The 25538-nt window shown below is 45.1% G+C and overlaps 1 protein-coding gene across 1 annotated transcript in view; it reads left to right on the forward strand.

Moving 5' to 3' along the window:
• THSD4 (thrombospondin type 1 domain containing 4) overlaps nucleotides 1–25538 on the forward strand; it is a 1079410-nt gene that overhangs the window by 238683 nt on the left and 815189 nt on the right. The window lies entirely within an intron of this gene.

The raw sequence follows: 25538 nt of genomic DNA on the forward strand, positions 1-25538 counted from the left end.
CTTGGAAAAATCCCTTTAAGGGCCTTTTACATGCAGCAATTATCACTAAAATGATCGTTTATCTGAATGATCATTCACAATCATTTCCTAGTAATAACATGATCAGTTATTAAATGAAGAACAATAATTTTCTAAACTTTCAGGGAGTTGCGCATATGGCAGATTTTTTTTACAGATAATTTGCTGCAGAATCATCCCCAGTTTTCAGTAACATGCTCATTCTTAGGCTATGTCCGCACGTTGCTTTTTACCTGCTTTTTTGCTGCTTTTTCAACTGCAGCGTTTAATGCCAAAATGGTTGTGTTCTGCTTTTCAAGCAAAGTCTATGGGAATTTGGGTTTCTTGTCCGCACTATGCAGTTCAAACTGCAGCCTTTTTGTTGCAGAACTTTGGTCAAAAACTCAGCTTTGCAGGGCAAAACCCAAATGGCAAAAACAATTGACATGTCAATTGTTTTTGCCATTTGGGTTTTGCACTGCAAAGCTGAGTTTTTGACCAAAGTTCTGCCACAAAAAGGCTGCAGTTTGAACTGCATAGTGCGGACAAGAAACCCAAATTCCCATAGACTTTGCTTGAAAAGCAGAACACATCCATTTTGGCATTAAACGCTGCAGTTGAAAAAGCAGCAAAAAAGCAGGTAAAAAGCAGGTAAAAAGCAACGTGCGCACATACCCTTACATGTGGGTTTGGCGGCAGGTTTTGTTGCTTGACTGCCTCCCACTTCACCTTATGTTTCAAGCCGGTTTTCTATAATTGTTTGACATGCAAATACATATTGCAATTTCGTTCACATGCAGAAAATATCTTTAATGTGTTAAGGAGACTTTTTTAATTTCATTTACTTAGAAGTTAACATATTCTTGTGTATTTGGTGGTGGAAAATTATAAGAGAAATCCACCACAGATTTGCCATGTGTACTGGGAACCTTATTTTAACATTGAACATCACCAGCACATCCACTGTTGACTTTCTGGTAATGGAAAATGCATGAGAAGGAGGGGGACAATCCATCGCATTTACAAAAAGACGATCTTGATTATTGTATAATGGGCTGTAAATACAAGGAAAAGTGGATAATTTCATGCTATATCCTTATTAGTGCTCGTTATGATCAAATTATCTACCCATGCAGAAGAACCCTTAGGCCCCGTTCACACAGGATTCAGACAAAACACTAACAGGGCCAGAGACAGCAACGACATGGAGTTCAGTTCTGAAATTGAACACAAATGGAGTTCATTTAAACTCTGTTCATTTCTTTGTAATCTTTGGACCTGTTGGAAATTCATCTGAATCCCTTTTTTAGGGATTAAGGTAACAACATAATTCAGATCAGAAGAGGTAGTTCCCTACAGATTAGATAACATAAGGGGCAAATTGTACGTGTAATAGTAAAGATATGAGGCCCACCCACCAAACACTTGAAGCGCGTTTCACAATTGCTTCGTACAGGACCCTGAAAAGTTCAATAATGATTTAAATTCACAACCTGTATAAAGTAGTGTAACTTTCAACTTTGCAATTTTGCAATTTTTAAATCAGTACTTCTCATTCGTTGAGCCATTTTGTCAAAGACCCAATTGAGTGCTATGGTAATAATGTTATTATGAATTATGCCAATGTGGAGATAAGCTGTTGCCTGGGATGTCTGGCAGACACTTTCTACCCCATCCCTGTTGGAAACATGAGTAGGGGTAATTCGGAAGAGGTGGCCCTCTGCCTAACAAACGTTCATACAACAACTATCTCGTCTGTGGTCAGCTTAATTATAAAGTGCTCTCTACAGCCCCTATTGAGTACCAACAACAAAAATTGAGAGTTTTGAGATATATATATATATATATATATATATATATATATATATATATATATACACACTAGCTGTAGTACTTGGGCATTGCCCGGGATAGTAACTGTTTCTCTGTCTCTCTCCCAGTCTCTGTCTGTGTGTCGCTGTCTGTCTGTCTGTCTGTCTCTTTAATTTTCTGTCTGTGTCTTTGTCTCTGTCTGTCTATTTCTATCTCTATCTCTGTCTGTATTTGTATCAGTCTATCTGTCTCCATCTCTGTGTCTGTCTCTATGTGTGTGTCTGTCTGTCTCTTTCCCCGTCTGTCTCTTTCCCATCTGTCTTTGTCTCTTTCCAGGTCTGTCTCTTTCCAGGTCTGTCTCTTTCCAGGTCTGTCTCTTTCCAGGTCTGTCTCTTTCCAGGTCTGTCTCTTTCCAGGTCTGTCTCTTTCCAGGTCTGTCTCTTTCCAGGTCTGTCTCTTTCCCCGTTTGTCTCTTTCCCCGTTTGTCTCTTTCCCCGTTTGTCTCTTTCCCCGTTTGTCTCTTTCCCCGTTTGTCTCTTTCCCCGTTTGTCTCTTTCCCCGTTTGTCTCTTTCCCCGTTTGTCTCTTTCCCCGTTTGTCTCTTTCCCCGTTTGTCTCTTTCCCCGTCTGTCTCTTTCTAGGGCTGTCTCTTTCCTCATTTGTCTTTTTCCTCATTTGTCTCTTTCCTCATTTGTCTCTTTCCTCATTTGTCTCTTTCCTCATTTGTCTCTTTCCTCATTTGTCTCTTTCCTCATTTGTCTCTTTCCTCATTTGTCTCTTTCCTCATTTGTCTCTTTCCTCATTTGTCTCTTTCCTCATTTGTCTCTTTCCTCATTTGTCTCTTTCCTCATTTGTCTCTTTCCTCATTTGTCTCTTTCCTTATCTGTCTCTTTCCTTATTTGTCTCTTTTCCCGTCTGTCTCTTTGCCCGTCTGTCTCTTTGCCCGTCTGTCTCTTTGCCCGTCTGTCTCTTTGCCCGTCTGTCTCTTTGCCCGTCTGTCTCTTTGCCCGTCTGTCTCTTTCCCCGTCTGTCTCTTTGCCCGTCTGTCTCTTTGCCCGTCTGTCTCTTTGCCCGTCTGTCTCTTTCTCTTTCCAGGTCTGTCTTTTTGCCCGGCTGTCTTTTTGCCCGGCTGTCTCTTTGCCCATCTGTATCTTTCTCTTTCCAGGTCTGTCTCTTTCCCCGTCTGTCTCTTTCTCCGTCTGTCTCTTTGCCCATCTGTCTCTTTCTCTTTCCAGGTCTGTCTCTTTCCAGGTCTGTCTCTTTCCAGGTCTCTCTTTCCAGGTCTGTCTCTTTGCCCGGCTGTCTCTTTGCCCGGCTGTCTCTTTGCCCGGCTGTCTCTTTGCCCGGCTGTCTCTTTGCCCGGCTGTCTCTTTGCCCGGCTGTCTCTTTGCCCGTCTGTCTCTTTGCCCGGCTGTCTCTTTGCCCGGCTGTCTCTTTGCCCGGCTGTCTCTTTGCCCGGCTGTCTCTTTGCCCGGCTGTCTCTTTGCCCGGCTGTCTCTTTGCCCGGCTGTCTCTTTGCCCGGCTGTCTCTTTGCCCGGCTGTCTCTTTGCCCGGCTGTCTCTTTGCCCGGCTGTCTCTTTGCCCGGCTGTCTCTTTGCCCGGCTGTCTCTTTGCCCGGCTGTCTCTTTCCCCGGCTGTCTCTTTCCCCGTTTGTCTCTTTCCCCGTTTGTCTCTTTCCCCGTTTGTCTCTTTGCCCGGCTGTCTCTTTGCCCGGCTGTCTCTTTTCCCGTCTGTCTCTTTTCCCGTCTGTCTCTTTTCCCGTCTGTCTCTTTTCCCGTCTGTCTCTTTCCCCGTCTGTCTCTTTGCCCGTCTGTCTCTTTGCCCGGCTGTCTCTTTGCCCGTCTGTCTCTTTGCCCGTCTGTCTCTTTCTCTTTCCAGGTCTGTCTTTTTGCCCAGCTGTCTTTTTGCCCAGCTGTTTCTTTGCCCATCTGTCTCTTTCTCTTTCCAGGTCTGTCTCTTTCTCCGTCTGTCTCTTTCCCCGTCTGTCTCTTTCCCCGTCTGTCTCTTTGCCCGTCTGTCTCTTTGCCCGTCTGTCTCTTTGCCCGTCTGTCTCTTTGCCCGTCTGTCTCTTTCCCCGTCTGTCTCTTTCCCCGTCTTTCTCTTTGCCCGTCTGTCTCTTTGCCCGTCTGTCTCTTTGCCCGGCTGTCTCTTTGCCCGGCTGTCTCTTTGCCCGGCTGTCTCTTTCTCTTTCCAGGTCTGTCTTTTTGCCCGGCTGTCTTTTTGCCCGGCTGTCTTTTTGCCCGGCTGTCTTTTTGCCCGGCTGTCTTTTTGCCCGGCTGTCTTTTTGCCCGGCTGTCTTTTTGCCCGGCTGTCTTTTTGCCCGGCTGTCTTTTTGCCCGGCTGTCTCTTTGCCCATCTGTCTCTTTCTCTTTCTCCGTCTGTCTCTTTCTCCGTCTGTCTCTTTCTCCGTCTGTCTCTTTCTCCGTCTGTCTCTTTCTCTTTCCAGGTCTGTCTCTTTCCAGGTCTGTCTCTTTCCAGGTCTGTCTCTTTGCCCGTCTGTCTCTTTCTCTTTCCAGGTCTGTCTCTTTGCCCGTCTGTCTCTTTGCCCATCTGTCTCTTTCTCTTTCCAGGTCTGTCTCTTTCCAGGTCTGTCTCTTTGCCCGGCTGTCTCTTTGCCCGGCTGTCTCTTTGCCCGGCTGTCTCTTTGCCCGTCTGTCTCTTTGCCCGTCTGTCTCTTTCTATTTCCAGGTCTGTCTTTTTGCCGGCTGTCTTTTTGCCCGGCTGTCTTTTTGCCCGGCTGTCTCTTTCTCTTTCCAGGTCTGTCTCTTTCCAGGTCTGTCTCTTTGCCCGTCTGTCTCTTTCTCTTTCCAGGTCTGTCTCTTTGCCCGTCTGTCTCTTTGCCCATCTGTCTCTTTCTCTTTCCAGGTCTGTCTCTTTCCAGGTCTGTCTCTTTCCAGGTCTGTCTCTTTGCCCGGCTGTCTCTTTGCCCGGCTGTCTCTTTGCCCGGCTGTCTCTTTGCCCGGCTGTCTCTTTGCCCGGCTGTCTCTTTGCCCGGCTGTCTCTTTGCCCGGCTTTCTCTTTGCCCGTCTGTCTCTTTGCCCGTCTGTCTCTTTGCCCGTCTGTCTCTTTGCCCGTCTGTCTCTTTGCCCGGCTGTCTCTTTGCCCGGCTGTCTCTTTGCCCGGCTGTCTCTTTGCCCGGCTGTCTCTTTGCCCGGCTCTCTCTTTGCCCGGCTCTCTCTTTGCCCGGCTGTCTCTTTGCCCGACTGTCTCTTTGCCCATCTGTCTCTTTCTCCGTCTGTCTCTTTGCCCGTCTGTCTCTTTGCCCGTCTGTCTCTTTGCCCGGTTGTCTCTTTGCCCGTCTGTCTCTTTCTCTTTCCAGATCTGTCTCTTTCCAGGTCTGTCTCTTTGCCCGTCTGTCTCTTTGCCCGTCTGTCTCTTTGCCCGTCTGTCTCTTTGCCCGTCTGTCTCTTTGCCCGTCTGTCTCTTTGCCCGTCTGTCTCTTTGCCCGTCTGTCTCTTTGCCCGTCTGTCTCTTTGCCCGTCTGTCTCTTTCTCTTTCCAGGTCTGTCTCTTTCCAGGTCTGTCTCTTTGCCCGTCTGTCTCTTTGCCCGTCTGTCTCTTTGCCCGTCTGTCTCTTTGCCCGTCTGTCTCTTTGCCCGTCTGTCTCTTTGCCCGTCTGTCTCTTTGCCCGTCTGTCTCTTTGCCCGTCTGTCTCTTTGCCCGTCTGTCTCTTTGCCCGTCTGTCTCTTTGCCCGTCTGTCTCTTTGCCCGTCTGTCTCTTTGCCCGTCTGTCTCTTTGCCCGTCTGTCTCTTTCTCTTTCCAGGTCTGTCTCTTTCTCCGTCTGTCTCTTTCTCCGTCTGTCTCTTTCTCCGTCTGTCTCTTTCTCCGTCTGTCTCTTTGCCCGTCTGTCTCTTTCTCTTTCCAGGTCTGTCTCTTTCCAGGTCTGTCTCTTTCCAGGTCTGTCTCTTTGCCCGGCTGTCTCTTTGCCCGGCTGTCTCTTTGCCCGGCTGTCTCTTTGCCCGGCTGTCTCTTTCTCTTTCCAGGTCTGTCTTTTTGCCCGGCTGTCTTTTTGCCCGGCTGTCTCTTTGCCCATCTGTCTCTTTCTCTTTCCAGGTCTGTCTCTTTCCAGGTCTGTCTCTTTACCCGTCTGTCTCTTTCTCTTTCCAGGTCTGTCTCTTTGCCCGTCTGTCTCTTTGCCCATCTGTCTCTTTCTCTTTCCAGGTCTGTCTCTTTCCAGGTCTGTCTCTTTCCAGGTCTGTCTCTTTCCAGGTCTGTCTCTTTCCAGGTCTGTCTCTTTGCCCGGCTGTCTCTTTGCCCGGCTGTCTCTTTGCCCGGCTGTCTCTTTGCCCGGCTGTCTCTTTGCCCGTCTGTCTCTTTGCCCGGCTGTCTCTTTGCCCGGCTGTCTCTTTGCCCGTCTGTCTCTTTGCCCGTCTGTCTCTTTGCCCGTCTGTCTCTTTGCCCGTCTGTCTCTTTGCCCGTCTGTCTCTTTGCCCGTCTGTCTCTTTCTATTTCCAGGTCTGTCTTTTTGCCGGCTGTCTTTTTGCCCGGCTGTCTTTTTGCCCGGCTGTCTCTTTCTCTTTCCAGGTCTGTCTCTTTCCAGGTCTGTCTCTTTGCCCGTCTGTCTCTTTCTCTTTCCAGGTCTGTCTCTTTGCCCGTCTGTCTCTTTGCCCATCTGTCTCTTTCTCTTTCCAGGTCTGTCTCTTTCCAGGTCTGTCTCTTTGCCCGGCTGTCTCTTTGCCCGGCTGTCTCTTTGCCCGGCTGTCTCTTTGCCCGGCTGTCTCTTTGCCCGTCTGTCTCTTTGCCCGTCTGTCTCTTTGCCCGGCTGTCTCTTTGACCGGCTGTCTCTTTGCCCGGCTGTCTCTTTGCCCGGCTCTCTCTTTGCCCGGCTCTCTCTTTGCCCGGCTGTCTCTTTGCCCGACTGTCTCTTTGCCCATCTGTTTCTTTCTCCGTCTGTCTCTTTGCCCGTCTGTCTCTTTGCCCGTCTGTCTCTTTGCCCGTCTGTCTCTTTGCCCGGTTGTCTCTTTGCCCGTCTGTCTCTTTCTCTTTCCAGGTCTGTCTCTTTCCAGGTCTGTCTCTTTGCCCGTCTGTCTCTTTGCCCGTCTGTCTCTTTGCCCGTCTGTCTCTTTGCCCGTCTGTCTCTTTGCCCGTCTGTCTCTTTGCCCGTCTGTCTCTTTGCCCGTCTGTCTCTTTGCCCGTCTGTCTCTTTGCCCGTCTGTCTCTTTGCCAGTCTGTCTCTTTCTCTTTCCAGGTCTGTCTCTTTGCCCGTCTGTCTCTTTGCCCGTCTGGCTCTTTGCCCGTCTGGCTCTTTCTCTTTCCAGGTCTGTCTCTTTCCAGGTCTGTCTCTTTGCCCGTCTGTCTCTTTGCCCGTCTGTCTCTTTGCCCGTGTGTCTCTTTGCCCGTGTGTCTCTTTGCCCGTCTGTCTCTTTGCCCGGTTGTCTCTTTGCCCGTCTGTCTCTTTCTCTTTCCAGGTCTGTCTCTTTCCAGGTCTGTCTCTTTCCAGGTCTGTCTCTTTGCCCGTCTGTCTCTTTGCCCGTCTGTCTCTTTGCCCGTCTGTCTCTTTGCCCGTCTGTCTCTTTGCCCGTCTGTCTCTTTGCCCGTCTGTCTCTTTGCCCGTCTGTCTCTTTGCCCGTCTGTCTCTTTGCCCGTCTGTCTCTTTGCCCGTCTGTCTCTTTGCCCGTCTGTCTCTTTGCCCGTCTGTCTCTTTGCCCATCTGTCTCTTTGCCCATCTGTCTCTTTCTCTTTCCAGGTCTGTCTCTTTCTCCGTCTGTCTCTTTCTCCGTCTGTCTCTTTCTCCGTCTGTCTCTTTCTCCGTCTGTCTCTTTCTCCGTCTGTCTCTTTGCCCATCTGTCTCTTTCTCTTTCCAGGTCTGTGTTTTTGCCCAGCTGTCTTTTTGCCCGGCTGTTTCTTTGCCCATCTGTCTCTTTCTCTTTCCAGGTCTGTCTCTTTCTCCGTCTGTCTCTTTCTCCGTCTGTCTCTTTCTCCGTCTGTCTCTTTCTCCGTCTGTCTCTTTGCCCATCTGTCTCTTTCTCTTTCCAGGTCTGTCTCTTTCCAGGTCTGTCTCTTTCCAGGTCTGTCTCTTTGCCCGGCCTGTCTCTTTGCCCGGCTGTCTCTTTGCCCGGCTGTCTCTTTGCCCGGCTGTCTCTTTGCCCGGCTGTCTCTTTGCCCGGCTGTCTCTTTGGCCGGCTGTCTCTTTCTCTTTCCAGGTCTGTCTTTTTGCCCGGCTGTCTTTTTGCCCGGCTGTCTCTTTGCCCATCTGTCTCTTTCTCTTTCCAGGTCTGTCTCTTTCCAGGTCTGTCTCTTTACCCGTCTGTCTCTTTCTCTTTCCAGGTCTGTCTCTTTGCCCGTCTGTCTCTTTGCCCATCTGTCTCTTTCTCTTTCCAGGTCTGTCTCTTTCCAGGTCTGTCTCTTTCCAGGTCTGTCTCTTTCCAGGTCTGTCTCTTTGCCCGGCTGTCTCTTTGCCCGGCTGTCTCTTTGCCCGGCTGTCTCTTTGCCCGGCTGTCTCTTTGCCCGGCTGTCTCTTTGCCCGGCTGTCTCTTTGCCCGGCTGTCTCTTTGCCCGGCTGTCTCTTTGCCCGGCTGTCTCTTTGCCCGGCTCTCTCTTTGCCCGGCTGTCTCTTTGCCCGACTGTCTCTTTGCCCATCTGTTTCTTTCTCCATCTGTCTCTTTGCCCGTCTGTCTCTTTGCCCGTCTGTCTCTTTGCCCGTCTGTCTCTTTGCCCGGTTGTCTCTTTGCCCATCTGTCTCTTTCTCTTTCCAGGTCTGTCTCTTTCCAGGTCTGTCTCTTTCCAGGTCTGTCTCTTTGCCCGGCTGTCTTTTTGCCCGGCTGTCTTTTTGCCCGGCTGTCTTTTTGCCCGGCTGTCTTTTTGCCCGGCTGTCTCTTTGCCCATCTGTCTCTTTCTCTTTCCAGGTCTGTCTCTTTCCAGGTCTGTCTCTTTACCCGTCTGTCTCTTTCTCTTTCCAGGTCTGTCTCTTTGCCCGTCTGTCTCTTTGCCCATCTGTCTCTTTCTCTTTCCAGGTCTGTCTCTTTCCAGGTCTGTCTCTTTCCAGGTCTGTCTCTTTCCAGGTCTGTCTCTTTCCAGGTCTGTCTCTTTGCCCGTCTGTCTCTTTGCCCGTCTGTCTCTTTGCCCGTCTGTCTCTTTGCCCGTCTGTCTCTTTGCCCGTCTGTCTCTTTGCCCGTCTGTCTCTTTGCCCGTCTGTCTCTTTGCCCGTCTGTCTCTTTGCCCGTCTGTCTCTTTGCCCGTCTGTCTCTTTGCCCGTCTGTCTCTTTGCCCGTCTGTCTCTTTGCCCGGCTGTCTCTTTGCCCGGCTGTCTCTTTGCCCGGCTGTCTCTGTCTGTGTCTCTGTCTGTCTTTCTGTCTCTCTCTATCCGTCTCACCACCGACATCTTACTACCTCACACATAAGCTTCAACTAACAGTTTATTTTGTTCCTATAGCAATCACTGACAGTTGCTATTTATAGCCTGCAGCTCCCAGCTCCATTCAGTTTTATGGCTGTAGGATTTTTGTAGAGTAACTGGAAAGCACGGAGTTAAATTTTCCCGCCCAAACATAGTGTATGACGCTCCCTGGTTCACATGTGCAAAATTTCGTGATTGTAAATGCGACGGTGCGGATTCCTTTAGCAGACATACACACATACACACACATACACTGAGCTTTATATATTAGATAAAGCTTATATATATATATATATATATATATATATATATATATATATATATATATATATAAAATCAACTTATCATTAGAGTGCACAGGAGCACAATTTCTGTTGCTATGGTTAAAAGATACGAGGAGGCCTAAATGTAAATTACTGGTTGCTGGGGCAGATGATTTTACTATCATGTTTCCCCAAAAATAAGACCTACCTCAAAAAAAATTCCTGAGAGCCGCACATGTTGTCATGAGGGTACCACGATGGACAATGGTCCTTTCTATTTCTGATGTCAGGAGATTGTAGCACAGGGCTACTTAAACGCTCAGGTAATACTGCTGGCTGTGCATATTCTCCTTATCTGGAGCTGCTAGGGTTAAGAACGTCCCCTGGTCTTGTATGCTCTGGATGGAAGCTGGTATCAGCTGTGCTGTGTTTGTAATTACCTCTGATATAAAGACTTCCTTCCCAGCCTGGGTTACAGCCGGTGATAGCTTGCCTCTAGAGGGAATCTGTGAGCTGTGAACCATGAAGTCATTCAAAGGCCATTTGCTGTTTGAAAAATGTGGTGTTTTTTCCCCTCCATATTCCTCTTTGGTTTTGCCCCTCTGGTCTGTTCCTCATTGCGTCCTCATGTTATTTTGAGTGCTTTGTATGATTGCTGTTTATTTCATCCCTGTCTGACTAATCCTCTCTGTGTCTTTAACCTAGAATGGGAATAGTGTTGCCGCTGCCCTGCTCTCTAGACAGGGCTGAGTTCAGGAAAAGATAGGGATAGGCCCGAGATCGGCAACGAGGTGAAAGAACCTGTATAGGGACATTAGGGAGTGCAGGGATCAGCCTTCAGGTGAATTTAGGAGGTGATCCTCTACCCCTTTCACTAGTGCGAGGGATCACCATTGTATTGTGTACCCTGTGTGTTGTGGTGCTCAGTGAGGGTTTTCGTGTATCTGGCGGAACCCCAGTAATCACTGTGTGACACATGTACAAACATAGGTATCATGGACTCAACGATTGTCACCCATGCGGATCTGAATAAAGGAGACATGGTGCATGCCCTTCATTGGTTACAGGTTCAGCTGCTTGTTCTTGTAGGCTGCTAGTACTGCAGCCCAGTCTTATTCCAGTGCATGGGATTGAGCAACAGCAACACCTATTGGGTTGTGCATATAAGGCTAAATCTAGAGTCGAGCAAAGTGATTTTCCAGACCATGGTCCAGTGACCATGTGGATAGTCTGTGGCAGCTGGAACAGAGCACTGCAAACTTCATTCTACCTTTTACATCCTGGACGGCTCTTCTGATTAGTGGGACTCGCAACATCATGAGTTTGCAAGATATGGAATGACAAACTTATGACATTGGGGGATCTACTAGTCAGAAGAGATGCCCAGGATGCTGGCAGGCCGGAGAAGTTTGCAGTGCTCTGGTCCAGCGGCTGCAAAGTACTGACTTGGCTGCTGGATTAGAGTCCTGCAAATTGCTTCGCTCAACTCTAATTGAACCATTTTATCTTCCTGAAGACAAACCTTTACTGTTCTAACATTTGTGGTTTATGCTAAGCCAAGGTCTTTGGTATTTAATTCTTGGAAAGCTTTTCAATGATAAAACAAAAACAAAAACATTTTTGGTGACTCATGTAAAACAGCTTGTGTAATTCATCATTCCTCCTACATCAGTTTTCTAGTGTATAACGGTCGTAGTTATGGCGCACTCCATATTCGCACTATGTTGTTGCTGTAGATTTGATTTTCTGGTGCACAGATGACCAGAGACACAATAAATAAAAAGAGAAATGGATAGTCGGGAACACAGACAAATCTCTGACCAAAATCGTTTAATGATGAAAAAAGTATCATCAAAAAAAAAATATCAAATATGCCAAATAAATCTTAATAAAATGACAGTGCAAAAAATATCGGCCAAAGGAACAGGGTTAGGTGTGAGATCACCTATTCTGAATGGTCAATCCTGTGCTATCATCTGTGTCCGGCAGTACTACAGCATTAAAAGTCCATGTGAGGCAGGAGAGCAGGAAAGCAATGTGTACAGACTACAGCTGTTTCTCATGGTTTGCACACTTCTGTAGGTCCACACCCTGTGGACATGTAGAAGCATGCAAGTCAGGCAAAATGGCTATGATCTGTACACCACGCGTTCCTGCTCTCCTGCCTCACATGGACTTTCAATAGGGCACAATAATTTTCTTTGTTTTCGGAGTGTCATAGTAATCTTGCCTATATTGATAAGTGAGTTTGCTCAAAACTCTTCCAGAAATGACAGGAAGTAAGACTGCGAAAAAAAGCCCTGTGGTCATCTTGAACATTTCAAGATTACAGTTTTTGTTAATAATGATTATAATATTAAAAAATGCTCAGAATTTTAGAAAAATGCATGGAACACAAAACTTGATGTTGTCAATAAATAATTTTCTCATGATAGTTCCCATAATGTACATTTGTAAATTATACAATACAGTTAAAGGGGGTGACCACTATTGGACAACCCCTTCTCATTCCCCTTGTTTGCCTCCGTAAAAATAAAATGCCTACACTCACCTGCGGTTTGGTCGTGGTTCCAGCAATGTCTGAAGCCATGTTCCCGGGACCCACGTGACATTGTTATGACACACAAGCCCCACGACCAATCAGTGCGGGCTTCCTTCTCATCACCTTTGGACATTTGAGCAGGATGTGAGTGCTGCACTGACTACCTGCTCAAATGTCTGAAGGCGGGGAGAAGGAAGCCGGCACTGATTGGTCGTGGGGCTTGTGTGTCATAAGAATGTCAAGTTTGCAGTGGGAACGCGACCTCAGACATTGCTGGAACCGTGGCTGTACCAGAAGTTGAGTATAGGCTTATTGATTTTAACGAGGGCAAACAAGGGGAATGAGAAGGGGTTGTCCAAGTAGTGAACAACCCCTTTAAGGTGCTCCAGTGGTTTTAATAAACTCTGCCCTTTGTCTTTTATACATTGATAAATCTGTGGAATTTACCTGGCTGTTGCTTTACCTCTATTCAAATATCATACAAGATATTCACACACCCTGTTAGGCTGCTTTCACACTACGTTTTTTTAACATGCGTCATGAACGTTTTTTTGCTGCAAAAGCGGATCCTGCTTTTACAGCAAAAAAAAACGCCTGCAAACACATGTGTTATTTTGCAGGATCCTGTCACTTTAAGTTTATGGGCGGGCATTGGAGTCATGTGATCGGGAGTGAGGGGAATTGAACGTGACAGACTGGGAGCCGGCCTCTAACAGCTGTGGAGGCTCGTAATCAAGGTCAGCATCGGGTAACTTGCTTGGATATGCGATATTTACATTGGTTACGAGCGTCTGCAGCTGCTAGGAGCCGGCTCCCTGCACACGTTACCAACGTAAACATCGGGTAACTAAGACCACGGTTACCTGATGTTTACCTTAATTACGAGCGTCCTCCGCTCTCAGGCAGGGGAGAGTGGAGAGAGAGGGAGGGGGAGGCAGGGAGGTGGAGAGAGAGGGGGAGAGGGGGAGAGAGGGAGGGAGGTGGAGCGAGAGGGAGAAAAGGAGGGAGGGGGAGAGAGAGACTGATCACGCGAGGCTGGTTTCTGGGCATGCTCAGTAGAGCAAGCAGGATCCTGTCTATCAGCATGTCAGCGTTCACATGCGTTTGCGTGCTGTTTAGTCAGGATCCAGCAATTTGCAGTATTTGGACGCAGCTCAAAAACGCTACAAGTAGCGTTTTTGAAATAAGTTAAAAAACTGCAAGTCGCTGGATCCTCACTATAACACATGCAAACGCAGGTGAACGCATGTTGACGCGAGTCAATTGCAAATGCATTGAAATGAAAACGCATTTGCACTGGATCCGTTTTTGCGTTAAAAAAACGTTAATGACGGATGTTAAAAAAACGTAGTGTGAAAGCAGCCTTAGCTTCATGATTTGCAGCATAGATTATCAGGTATTTGTTGGAGGAGGCCATTTTTTATATTTTATATGTCTATATTAATATAAAACATAAAAACAATGCAGTCGATCTTGTATGGGACATTTGACCATGTGGAAAATACAAGTCTGAACAGTTGATCATATTTGTATATTACCTTGAAAAAATGTTTTCATTTCTTTACCATGTACACAATAAGTTGCACTTCACAATGCTCGTGTTTCATATATTCCTTTTCTAGGTCACTTATTTTGTGAATGCAATGATATATTTAACTGCTGTGTTGGCCGGTGTCCATTTGAATGAAGAAATTGGAGAATACTCAAATATATTTCTGTTAATGATTACCTTGTTTGGACAATAATGGCAGCAAGAATACAGTTTGCTGCCATATAGTAGAAAATAAATAACAAATGTGAAGCTTTAATGTTCAGAATAATATTTTCCTGTTTGCTGCACCGTAGAAAGTTTTCTAAAAGAAGCTATAGCTCTTGTATAATTTTGCTTACTTGATGTCCCATCTGATTATAAATCAGTTTTTGTGGTTTTATTGTTATTTCACAGTCTATGATTATATGTTTTAATAAAATAAAGAAGCAGCAGGGCAATATATAATGTAGTTGGACTCCTTTGCAATAAAGTGCCTTGTGCCTAATACTCACATAGTGATTAATCAATAGGTGAGGATCCTGACTATATTTATTCAAATATATTTACTTAAAAATGTCGTTTAGCCCCCCTTTTTATTTTACATATTCAAAAACTGGGCCAAGCATGTACCAAATAGCAAGTTGTATAGAGGACTGAAAGGATTATTAAAACATAACCTTTATTTAATTTACTAAAATAATAATTACACACACTATAAAGTGCTCTAGTGCTCATATGTGCTCGATGTGAAAATAAGAATGGAAATACACCATTCAAAACTCGTCCAATTCAGGACAAAATGGTGAAGTCTAGGGATCAGTAGTATCAATTTACATCCCCACTTCAAACCAATATAGGGGATCACAGTGGTTGTCAACAATCCCACCACTCAGCTACATCTAGTAACGGATAAACTATAGTTGACACCAAGCAATATGCAACAGTTAATCCGTATAATGCTATTAGATTTAGTGGATCAAAAAAATGCCTCTAAAAATATATAAATACATGAGCAGTGGCTCATATTCATTAAAATGCTAGTGGGCATGTAACAAATCCACAATATCATTAGATAGCCTAAGATGTATGAGTACATTTAACAAAATACCACAGTGGTGATGTGTAACAAAGAACGGTCTCACCCATCTGTAGATGTTCCGTCATTAGGGATCAGCCGTTCATTGAGTCCAGGCCTCCAGCGATTCCATAACGGGACCTCCATTTTGTCCTGAATTGGACGAGTTTTGAATGGTGTATTTCCATTCTTATTTTTACATCGAGCACATATGAGCACTAGATCACTTTATAGTGGGTGTTATTATAATTTTAGTAAATTAAATAAAGGTTATGTTTTAATAATCCTTTCAGTGCTCTATACTACTTGCTATTTGGTCTATACGATAATTAGGCTTTGAACAACATCTATAGTGTATTATTGAATTGACTGCTATTTCTGGGCCAAGCATGGTTTTAAAATAAAATAAATATATATTCCCCTGCGGTACCACCAAAGTCCACCGCAATAACACATTGGTCAGTATGAGCACAATAAAGAAATAAAGCAAAATAAAAAAAAGCTGGACAACCACAAATAATAATAAATAATAAAAAAAAATATATATCAGGTTGGGACATCAGTTATTCTTTATCCTGGGTACATCTTCATGGGATAAGAATGAATGGTCAAGGGTCAAGAAATAATGTGCAAATATTAAATGTATCAAAAATCTACATGCAGATTTTGCAGGAAATTTTCCATAGATTATACGCCATCCTTTACAAATCACAAAATATCCATGCTGAAAATCTACACTTCAGGTCAGTGTTCCTGAAGGATTTTAAACAGACTTTTTTTTACGCACATGTGTATGAGATTTTATGAAATATCTGCTTTGCTGGTACTATAATATGCTGCAAAATTTTCCTCTTGAGAAAATCATATCAAATGTCCACAGCATATCCATATCATATAAAAAAGCTGAAGTTGGAAAGAGGATGGCTTTTGCAAATGGATAATGATCCTAAACACAAAATCCACAATAGACTACCTCAAAAAGCGCAAACTGAAGGTTTTACAATGGCTCTCACAGTCAGCTGATCTGAACATCACTGAAAATCTGTGGCTAGACCTCAAAAGAGCAGTGCATGCAAGATGACTCGGGAATCTCACAGAACTGGAAGACTTTTCCAAAGAAGTATGGATGAAATCCATCAAACAAGAATTGAAAGACTCCTGGCTGGCTACAAAAAGCATTTACAAGCTGTGATGCTTGCCAAAGGGGATGCTACTAGGTACTAACTATGCAGGGTGCCCAAACTTTTAAAAATACAAAAGATGAAAAATATTTTTTTTTGGCCTAAAATACAAACAAAATGTGTTATCTTTAACTGTATGTGTGCCGCCGCCATGATCTGGGTTCGCTGGCGCTCGAGGGTCTTCGGACCCGGGGTCGTGCGGTAACTCAAATGAAAGGGGGTATTTACAGGGGAGTTAATGTATAGTTCGTGATGCCACCCGTGGTGTACGGTAATTTGGGAGTACTGCCGCTGCTTTTGGAAGTACCCGGGGTGATGAAGAGGAGCAGCATAGTGTCATAGCCCTCCACGGGTAGGGGGGATGCCCCGGGACTCGGTGTGGGGTGCCGTGGGGTGCAGAGGTCAATGTCGTACTCACTCACTTCATAAGCAGACGCTGACAACTGGATAAACCAATTCTCTGGGTACCACTGCCGCTGAGGGGAGCTCATCCGGGTCCCGTCCCCTATAGTGTTGCCTGGTGGTCCGTGACCTGCCTCCTGGCACTAATTTTAACTTCAACGTGGTGGCCCAGTAGTATGGAACTTGCCGGACCCCGCTCCTCACTATGGCTAAGTGTGGGAGTTTGCTCTCAGGGCTCACGCTTGGGATGTCCTGGACCGTTTTGAATTAGAAAGTCTTATCTCTTTCGTTGCGCTAATGCCCCAATTCTGGAGTGGGTGGGAACAGATCATAAAGGCTCCGTTCTCCTCAGGTGAATTGTCGGGTTGCCTGAAGCTACTCCCCGACCTAGGGTCCGTGTACCCCGTCGTGCCTTCGGTCCCAGACCGGTGATGGTGCTAAGCTGCCGGCTGTCCTCCTTGACAGGTCCAGGCACCTTGCCACAATCCCCTGCAACGGGGGATTCGACTCCTCTAGGTCCTAGTGGTACCCACTAGGGATGTAATGATTATCTGATATTATAAGTGTGGATACCGGTGAATGTCCACTTGGTTTGAGGAGGAGTGGCCTTTGTGTGAATATTTTATCTATGGGGGATCTGAGGTATCATTTACTTGATCAAAGGTGGAAGCCAATTAAGGGACTTTTTGTTCAATCTGTTGGTGTGTTTGTATTTATGATGGTACAATTATAGTCTCGATATGATCCACCTTACTAAATATAATTAATTCTGTCTTTTACTCCCTTTCTCCTTACATTTATCCACCTTTGGTCTTATTGCATTATTTCATGCGACCAGTGTAGTGTATGTTATATCTTTCTTTGGAATGGGGATTTGATAGGAAGAGTTTTATGAGGTTTTTGGCCTTCCATCAACTGATATAAAAAATCGTAATATCTGTGTAAAGTGGGTAACTTGATGTACCTTTTGTACTGCGTTTGTGGGTGTTTTTTTAGTGAATAAATAATAGTTATTTTACTAAAATAAATTGGGGTATTTTGTTATATTTACTGAGCGGTGAAGAAAGAATAATTTCATTTTTTTCAGTAAAATGTTGTTTTAACCCCAGATTTCCAATTTTCAGAACAGGAATAGATAAAACAAGCCACATAATGTGTTACACAATTTCTCCTGAATGTGGCAATACCCCACATGTGACAGTATAGCACTGTTTTGCCGCACCGCAGGGCTCAGGAGGGAAGGCGTGTAATTTGACTTTTGGAGCACAGAAATAGTTTGCGGACTCCATTTGCAGAGCCCCTAAGTGCCAGAAAAGTGGAAACCTCCTCCTGGGATAACATTTTGAAAATTATACCCTGTTGGAAATGTATCTATGAGTACATTATACCTGTTAGTTTTATGCTGACGGAATGCTTGTTAGACCATGCTGCTGGCATGGTCTAACAAGCCATCGTAGCCTGGTAGACTTCGAGGTCGTCATGTGTGGGGTGTTTTCTAATCAGGTGAGAAAGGGAGTGCACTCCCTCTCCCAGACCCCTAAATGCTGTGATCACTTTTGATCATGCCATTTAGGGGTTAAAAAGCCAGTGCTGCCTCGGGCACCATTCTTAGATGTGACAGCCGGAGCTTGTCTATAACTTATGCTGGGCTTCCGGCAAGGATCATGCAGGCACAGCTCCTGTGCCCACATAATCACCATGTCATAAATTGAAGTAATTTTGCGGAATCCCCTCCTATGATGTAAACTCATGTCAAATGTAGTGAAGGGGATAACAAAGTTAACTATGTGAAGCAACAAGCATAAGCTCATACACTATGGCCTATAAAAACTCAATAGACCGCATCTTGGGGCCCAACAGATCTAGGGCTACAGAATAAGTTTGGAATTTGCTGTTCTTTTTGAAGCCACTTTGAAGAACTTCAATAAGCAACACATGTCACTTATCCCTTACCATTGGCAGATCTCAATGCAAGATTCAAATTCTTTGCTGTATAATAATCATTCACCTCACTGCTTTATACTGTGGAGTGTGGTCGGCTGCACATATCGGCAAAGTGGGCATGCAGTAGTGATGTCATGGCGCCTGCTGCACTGAGATGTCAGAGCACAGACACAGCGGGAGAATGATGGAGGAGAGAGTGGACAGAGGAGTGCTCCCTCTTTCATCATTGCTTTCAAATGTATCGACATCCGTGATGCAGATACAATTGAAGGTGCGATGCCGGACTGGGGGGAGGGTGGTGTCGGCGGTGGCATCAGACCCCTCAACTCATGGGCCTCTATCTCATCCCTCTTTTAACCTACATAGAATCCCATCAGTAGCAGCTCTCCTCTCCTCTCAGTAATGGGAAAGTTTTCACTGAATACAGATTTTACCTCCGATAATGACTGCACAATTCTGGCAGAGAAAGAAGCAAATTTCTCTGATAAGAAATATTAGAAAGTTGCTTATCTTAATGTGTACTATTGATTTATGAAATAAGTTAAAATGTTGGTTACGCTTTAAGGCTCAGCTCCTTTTAAAAGATCAACACTAGCTCCTTTGTGTTCTTAATACTAAAATTGCTCAGCTGAAGATGATGAAGATAAGTACCTTTTAATGATCTTTATTAGAATTGCAGCTCCACTTTAGTACAAAAAGCTATTTAATACGCTAGCAGTACTAGGTGGAGTCTGGCAAGAAGGAATATTGTTAAAGAGCTTAAATACAGCATGACCATATTTATATAGAACATTACAGATTTTACATTATTGATTAAAATGGGAAAATCTCTTGGCATATTCGGCCTTATTTAAGGTGGTTGTCCAGAATTTTTTTTAAAGGTCTTAAAATAATAAAATAATCATTACTTGCTTATTTGTTTCCCCACTACTCCAGCTCACCCTTGCAGTCCTATAGTATTGACATATCATCCAACATTCACATGACTGCTACAGTGATTGGCTTCAGCGGTCACGACAACCATGAGTACAATGTCATTACTGCAGAACCAGTAGGGACAGTTGTATTTTCATTGTTGGAATCTGAGTTTCTCCAACTATTCCCACATACTACACTGTATGCACAATTAGGCAAGTGAGTATTTTGACCAATTCATAACTTTTACTCATATTTTCCAATTCTGATCTGTATAAACTGTGTTGCTTATGGGAAGAATCAGATCAGGTGATGTATATTTATGTAATAAGGGAGAGTGTGACCTAATGATATCAACTCCTATTATGAAGGTGTGAAGAATTATTAGACTGCTTGCTTATTTCCATTAGGCAAAATGGGATAAAAAGTAGATGGGCCTGTCCACTACTTGGACATCTTTTCTTAATTCCTATGTTTCTCCAGTAAAATAATAAGTTATTCTCACCTCTAGTGCTGGCACCTTTCCAGCAGTGTCAGCACTGGCTCTCCCAGGGATTGCTTCAATGTCTCCTCCTTCCATAGGATGTGAGAGAGCAGACACAGCTCTCGCTTCCTTTAGATGTCTGATTTGTCTGAGAGAAGTGGCAGTGAAGTCAGTGCTGATTGACCACAGGGATCACTTGAGATAACAATGTCACTTGATCCCCAGGAGAGCTAGTGCTGACACTGCTGGAATGACAGGGTCTTAAGAGGTTAGTTATAGGTGTTTTACCAGGGCGAAACATAGGGATTAAGAGGGTAGTGGACAATTCCTTTAACGGACTCTGAAAATTCACATTTTGTCAAAAGTATTAATGGGATGTATCACTTTTTAAATTGCTAAGATATGGGAGTGTGGTCATAGAACCATCAAACGTTTTGCTGCAAATAGCTAACAGGGTCCCAAAAAAGTGTTGAGAAAAAAAAAGACACTTAAGTGCCAAAGATTTGAAAAGAATCAAATGTGACATGACCCATTATGCTCCATGGCTGTCATATTGCAAAACCGCAACCTCCCTGGAGAGCTCAGAAGTACAAGGTGTTCAGTGCTCAGAGACATGGCCAAGGTAAAGGAGAGTGAAATCAGACCACCACTAAATAAGACACATAAGTTAAAATGTAACGACTGATCCAATAAGTATCTGAAGACAGATTTATTAAAGGTTTTATGGACTGATGATATGAGAGTGTCTCTTAACAGACCAGGTAGATGGACCTGTGACTGGATCAGTAATGGGCACAGACCTCCATTTCAAAAGAGAAAATAGCAAGGTGGAGGTAGGATACTGCTTGAGCTGCTATTAAAGATGAGCTAGTTGGACCTTCTTGGCTTCAAGATAGACTCAAAATCAACTCCCAAAACTATTGCCAGTTTTTAAGACTTCTTATTCAAGCAATAATTTTTACGCAAGACAATCCTTCATCACATGCATCAAAGTCTCCACTGCTTGGATATCAGTAAAGGCCTTAAAGATGAAAGAATGACATCGGCCTTTTCCCTACTGAGAACCTGTGGGCCCTTCTTAAATGAGAAATTTATGGTAAAGGAAAACAGTCACCTATCTATACACTGTCTGGGAGGCTGTGGTTGGTGCTGCTCAAAAAGTTGATCGTCAACAGGTTTAGAAACTGGCAGACTCAATGGATGGAAGTCTTAAGGCTGTTATTGAAAAGAAGGATGACTATATTGGTAACGGATATTTTGGGGGGGAAATGTCAGAAATGTATTTTTTTGTACATTTTTGAAGTTTTTAGTTATTGTTCATACTTTAAAATATTAAAATAAACAATTGAGATGGGAACATTTTACATTTTTCATTTAGTTGCTGTGATGGTGGAATATTGTGGATTCTGTACCATTTTGTGTGGGTTAATGTTTGGGCGTAGTTCACTGTCCATTCGTGTCCCTTGTGTGTACATTGTCCCATTTGCAGGATTAATTCCTCCCCTGCCAGGCTTTTGTTCCTTTTGTTCCTAAGTCGGGGGAGGGGGCGTGAGATCCACCTACTGTAAACTCTCTGCTTACCTGGGAGGAAGAGGCAGTCTGTTAGAGAACTTGAAGGAAGAAGATTGAACCTCTGAGGGAAGCTGTGGCTTCTCAGAGAAACATGGATATTTATCGGTTACCAGACTATATTTGTGTTACTGGACTAATTTTACCCTCTGTTTTGTGGATTATGTTATGGACCATTTGATTTGCTTGGTATAAATGCTCTTTGGATTGTACAGCCATCTCTTGCTCTGTTGATTGTGTGATATGGGAGAAGGACCCCGTGACAGTTGCATAATAATTCCACAAACAGAGCTGTTGCTCACTTTTAACTTCTTAAAAATTCAGGTTTTAGGTTTATTAACCATTTGGATTGATTGACAGCACTGTAGTTGTTCAATAATAACATTAATCATAAATAAAATTGCTGAATAATCATGCACATAGTGTAGTAGTTAGACTTTTTTAAATAATGGATGATATATTCCCTTTAAGAAGCAAAAATAAAGCAAATAATATTAAATACAAACATTTTCACTACACTACAGCAACTGCACTTCCTACGAAAAGTTAGAGATTTTTAGTTTTTGGGTGAAATATGTGGGAAACGTAAAAGGTTAACGCTACCGTTTTATTTTATAATGAAAGTAGGGTATTTAAGTAGAAGCTTGCAGTGGTGATTCCCTAAACTCAAACAATTTATTGAAACAAAAGCCAACAACAGTGGAGGATATACCCTCCCAAAAAAATCAGACAAAATTACTTGTAATGTGGCCTTGAGCATCAAATACAGCTTGACAACAACGTCTCTTGTTGCTCTCAAGTCAAGTTATTGTCTTTCCAAGGGTGGCCCTCAGGTCATTGAGGTTCTGGTGTAGAGCATTACGAGCCTCTACACGGCAACTCAGCTGTTCCCAAATGTTTTCTATGGGATTCAGGTCTGGAGAGAGTGCACGGCACTCCATTTGAGATATCCTAGTCTTCAGCAGCTGTTCCCTAATGATACAACCTCAATGAGCTGGAGCATTGTGATCCATGAAGATGAAATTAGACCTGTGCTCTTCATGCAGGGACGCAATGACGGGATTAAAAAATGTTATTCAAATAGTAGGGGCTTGCCACTATACCATTCACAAACTGTAGGGCAGTTCTGTATTAACTAGAGACACCTGCCCACACTGTAACACAACCACCAAAGGCTCTCTATTACTTCTCCAACTTTGTTGGCATCCATTTCTTGGCAGTGTGAGTCGACTTTCATCAGCAAACAGAACTGAGACCCAGTGGGCCCGTGTCCAGCAAGAAGATGCCTGTGCCTGATGATGTGGTTAGGTACTCTTGCAGGTCATATAGCACGCAGACCATGCTGATGTAAAGGGTTTAGAATGGTCTGATATGACACTTGCGTGCCTCTCTCCTCCATTAAATGTGCCAGGAGTTGTGTGACATTCATCATGAGGTACTGAAGGGCATTGTTCATAATGAAGAGGTTATCAGTGTGGGATCTGACCAAAGAATGTCCACTTCTATGCCTTTCTGTGACTCTTCCAGTCTCTCTGTTTCTCTGTTGCAACCTAGTGATGACACTCTGTGACACTCTAAGCTCAGTGGCCACTTCTGTCTGAAAACATCCTGCTTGAAGCCTCGCAATAGTGAGGTACTGTTGTTCAAATGTTAGGTGTCGTCTTGGTCCCTTGATTTCAAAATGTGAACAGTATGATGAGGACTGTTTACATACCAATTCTAATTGAACCCCAAAATGTATTGGGCGATTCATGGATTAAACACCTGTTCTGAATTTTTCCATTAAGCTCCTTGTTAAGAGAACAGCAAGTTGAGCAAAAGGTACTGAAACATTGAACAGTTGGAGATGTGCATTCAGAAGTGTAGAGAAGGTCACATTAAGTTCACCTGAAAAAGTTAGAGTGCATTTTAGGATCATCCTGAATTTTCACCCAAAAGCCAAAAATCCATAACTTTTTGTGAGAAGTGTGTTTAGCGCTATCTGTCTCCATGGTTACAGACCACACACAAATCCTGCGTAGTCTGATCCTGCAGCCATACACATTTTTTTTGTGCAAAATTCTCTTGCTTACAGTTTAAGGGAAGGCAAATGTACATTTTTTGTATCATGTAATCATGGAAACATATAGTATTAGAAAACTGTATAGATGCATTTGGGATTATTTGAATGCATTGGCTTAATAGGCAGCGATATATCATTTTCCATGCTTGCTAATGTAGTGCTTTTAAGCTGTACAACTATTTTAAGGCCAAAAATATATTAACAATTAACACGTTGCAGGGTTATAAAATTAAAACCAATTATTGGCGTGAAGATTTTTATATTATTCAGATGTTCATATTTTCTGTCCTCTGATCCATGATGTGGAAATTCTTATACTACAACTATCTGACCTCTTAATTGAATAATTGGTTTTAATACAATAATTGCAGCTTGTGCGATCTGTTACTTATAAAATGGAATATATGTAGCAGAGGTTGAAAACATCTTTTCTGCTAAACATTTTTTTGCTGGGGGATGATATTTTTAAGAATGTATTTTTCTTGAAGTCTGCCCTGTTTATCCATTACAGGAAGAGATGGTCAGAAGTTGAGCGATACCCCTGCAATGGCTATAATCGCCGACGACCTTTTCTATTTTTTTTTTACACTAAAGAAAGTCTAACGAAGCTGAGCAGCATACATGCTCTAATCGCCATTTCTGTCCTTTAGAAACTGAATTTTAATCAACTGCAACTGTATAGGGGGCCCTCACCATACTCCTTATAGTGGCTATGGGCAATATACACAATATGCCACTAAGCACTACTGTCTCCTCATTAGCAACCCTCTCTCACCCACCTTATGCAGATAGACGTGCTGTTAAGCTTGGCACACTGAGCACCCCTGCCCCCTATGAACAAGGAGAGAGGGATTCACACTCACTATGTGACTGTGATCCTCAGCGTGAGTGATTTTTCCCTGCAGCTTGAGTTTCCAGCATCACAGATCAAGCATCATCAATAACAGCAAAGGGAAAAGGCCCTGTCCAGCGGCATTTGCAAAGTGCAGCACAGGTGGCCCACCATCCACTGTCTGCAAATGTGGCACCCTGGACAAGCCAGGATGTCACAGGTACAGCAACAACACACCCCACACCCCGGTTAGGAACACCAGAGTCTCACACACATCCTTGTTGCCTCCCTCCAGGGGCTGATGTCCACACCAGGTGGGGCGGGGCCAGGCGGTTGGCTCCACCCACCGAGGAGTTCACAGTCCTGGAGGCGGGAAAAGGAGGGCATTTGAGTTGAGGAGAACAGTTTTGAGAGTTGAGGGAAGTGGTAGTGGAGCAGACTGGCCATGTCCAGGTACGTGGCCCAGGCACAAAAACAGCAAGGTTGGCAGACGGTGGTGACCGTCTGCAGGCGAGGCCGATTGACGCACAACCGTAAGGACTGGGGACGGGTGGTGGCCGCCGGTACTGGACCGGGGAGCGAAGAGAAGCCAGCACCACTCGGCAGGGCCTACGGACCCTGACCAGGTTTGGAGTCGCCGTTAAACCGGTCAAATCTGTCAGCGACGGGAACCTCCGGGGTTTCCCAGCAGCAAAGACCCGACTGAAGGCAACCGCTCAACCGTGAAGGGAAATACAGCTACCGCCACAGCTAGAGTTACCAGGGCCAGCACCTGCGAGCAAAAGGGGCTCCTCTGGCAAATACACCGCTGGGGAGCAGGCTACCGGTGGGAAGCCATCGGGGCCGAAAACACATCAAAGGTGCAGGGAGAAACAGTCACCGCCAACCTACCGGGAGTGACCACCGCAGCCGTCTGTGGGACCCGTCCATCCAGCCGTTTGTTTTACCAGAGACTCCGTGTACGTTACTGGCTGAGTGAGTACCACTGTGCCGTCTGGCACTGCGCTGCTCCCATGACCCTGCACCTCCCCAACTCCTGCCATCCACCCTCCATTCGCTATCACCAGGCCCCGGGACCACCAAAACCCCCTGCCCACGGAGGGGAGAGAAACATCTCAGCTGCTCCCTGTCATCACTCCCGTGATCCCCGTCCAGAGCAGCGGTGGTGTCCCATTATCACCAAAAACCGTGGGTGGCGTCACGGACTACATCCCCAAACCAAACCATCCCTTTCACTCACGGGCGAGGAGCCCCGGATCTGGCCCACCGCTCGAGCCACTGAGCAGCAGCAGCAGCGCCGGACCCGAGCGTGGTGAGCGCAGCGCCCTCCCCGCCTGCGACAACTTGGCGTCACGAACAGGATCGTACCGCTCTGCCGTCTGGTAGAGGTGCGCCTTGTGTCCCGCCGGAGGTGTCCGGCCGAAAATTTTCAGAAGCCGCCATCTTGGGCGCGAAAAGTTCCCCGCTTGAGCGTCTTCCCGAGCAGTGGAGGCGCGAAAGCCGAAGCTCCGCCCCTGAAGAGGAGGTGCCGGAAAGAAACCAAGGGGGGACGGATGGCGTCTGGCCGCATGTAGACCGCGGCTATAAAAGCAG

This window comes from Anomaloglossus baeobatrachus, chromosome 4 (genome assembly GCF_048569485.1).
Source record: "Anomaloglossus baeobatrachus isolate aAnoBae1 chromosome 4, aAnoBae1.hap1, whole genome shotgun sequence".
Lineage (NCBI taxonomy): Eukaryota > Metazoa > Chordata > Amphibia > Anura > Aromobatidae > Anomaloglossus > Anomaloglossus baeobatrachus.